We start from the raw sequence: 2,208 nt of genomic DNA on the forward strand, positions 1-2,208 counted from the left end.
AATCAAAACGTTATCAATGAGAAAATATTACGACACACCAATTAGTTTTCAAATGTAACTCCAGGAAGTTTGTTCGGGTGCTCACATCCGTACCCTAATGACCCATGTCAATGCAGTTTGTCGATTTAACAATCGAGCGCAACTTCTTTATGTTACTCCATCAGGAAGTCTCCGATATATTTGTACGCTTATGGCTTAGTCGTTCACTGGAATTCCCCTTATTAATTAGAATATATTAAAATTATTAAGGTATATAAAGGGGAAGTGTGAAGCGTTTCTCCCAGATTCGTGCTTGTGGATTCTCAGAGTGGATCTGCAGCTCATCGTCGCTCTGCCACGACTCCTACGAAACCCTTCAACGCGCTGGGCAAAATGAGAACAGGACTGGTGGTAAGTCTTTTATTTTTTTTCTGAAGACAATGTAATATAGTTCATCATTTCTTTTATCGCGGTTTACGATTCCGAACCGCTATTAGACTTTGAATTTAGTTATCTGTGTTAATACAAGATTTTGTAACATATGTAAAAAGAAGGATAGTTACTGATGCAAATTTCAATTTTGCATCGATGGAAAATGATGCTAAATATTGTTTTGCATCATTTTCCTCTTGTTATTTAACTGTAATCAATAAGTGCATAACAAACGCAATTATTCATGTATTCTGTTATTATTATTCTGTTATTATTTATTATTATTCCTGTTATTATTCATTGCTTTAGTTATTAATGCGAACAAAGTGAACATTTAAATTGAGTTCTAGACTCAAATGGGCGGAAATATGTTCATAATATGTGGAATAGATACGTGAATTATACAAAGGAAACTTAGTACGTAGTAATTTATGAAGCTTTTCCGTAGTATCATATAATGATGTATATATTTACCTTCAAGCCCCTCCCACCCACTTTCAGCTGGTCCTCCTGCTGGTACTGAGCGCCGTGGTCCTGACAGCCGCCGAGCCCGTCGCCGACCCCAACCCTGCGCCCCAGTTTGGTAGACCCGGTCCCGTTGGCCCCTTCCGCCCACAGTGTCCCCGACGTCATTGTTGGAGGCGTGGACGCTGTAGGAGGTGTCGTTAACTGTAATCCATCGTACACTGCGATGGTTCTCGTTGCCATGTGACTGTCTGCTGCGACCGACGAACTGGGGCAAAATTGTATAGGTTATGGGGACCTCGTTAACAAAGGGTTGCAATGCACGCAACCGGTTGATCAACCGCTTGCGTGCAGCTGTTCGGCATTTGTAGCGAGAACGTTCCTAGTCAACCAAAACGTTAATATGATTGTGTTGGTTATATGAATTTATCGTCACAATATCTTATAAGATTGATCTGTTTACTTTACTATAGTAATTTCAGCTGTAGACGGACACAAGAATCTGGAGTGTGGGAAATTTTCTGCAACCAAATATATTATTGTACTATGGTTGATTTTCTTAACATCAATTCATTTATTATCATTGCTACCTGTTCTTCAAGCATTAGACTTTTCAATTAAACAACGTCTCTGAACATTCAGTTATTGACTGGAACACACCCCGAAAATATAAGAATTAAACTATTCCATTCCTCTGCTCTATCAACGCTTCGCCCACGTCAAAGACGAGGACGAAGGACGCTTTTCATTTCCTCCGTCAAGTTAAAAGCTGCTTCAAGGGTTAATCGCCACGCTGGTTTGGCTAACTGCTATAACGAACTACTATAACGAACATCTATATACTATATCTATGTAACTGCTATAACTATCGAACATCTTCATGCTGTGGATGTAGTTCTTAAGTATCTCATACGAGTGTCTGCATCGCATCACATTTTTCGGTGCTTTTGTCATTTTGCAAAAAAATTATTATTTATCGTGGGCCTCAGCCAGAATTGTAATTATGAGTAATAAAGTCATTTAATTTTCCTCCTCTAGTTTAGAACTGGTGAGCTCGTCATTAAAATATTTTAGCATCCAACGATATTTTTCACAGCATTGACCAATTTGGACTGGTCCAAAGTAGATCCAGTCAGAAATTTGGGTACAAATAAAGTTAACCAGCGAGAATAGCTATACTTCAAAGGAGGGAAATTAATTAATTAAAGTGCGATTGCGACACATAACAGTGACTTGCCTCGTTACGATGCTCTGCAATAATGCGTCCTATGCCTAATACAACATGCAGTATGCGACGTCGGTGATACAACGGAGTCACAAACACGTGGCGTC

The 2,208-nt window shown here is 39.2% G+C and overlaps 1 long non-coding RNA gene across 1 annotated transcript; it reads left to right on the plus strand.

Annotated features, from left to right (window-relative positions):
* The first annotated feature begins 295 nt into the window (after positions 1–295).
* On the plus strand, positions 296–1,427 carry LOC108667480. Its single transcript, XR_001930557.2, has 2 exons — positions 296–390; positions 913–1,427. It is a non-coding gene; the product is annotated as an uncharacterized LOC108667480 (long non-coding RNA).
* The last annotated feature ends 781 nt before the right edge of the window (positions 1,428–2,208 follow it).

This window comes from Hyalella azteca, unplaced genomic scaffold (assembly GCF_000764305.2).
Source record: "Hyalella azteca isolate HAZT.00-mixed unplaced genomic scaffold, Hazt_2.0.2 contig3356, whole genome shotgun sequence".
Taxonomy (NCBI): Eukaryota; Metazoa; Arthropoda; class Malacostraca; order Amphipoda; family Hyalellidae; genus Hyalella; species Hyalella azteca.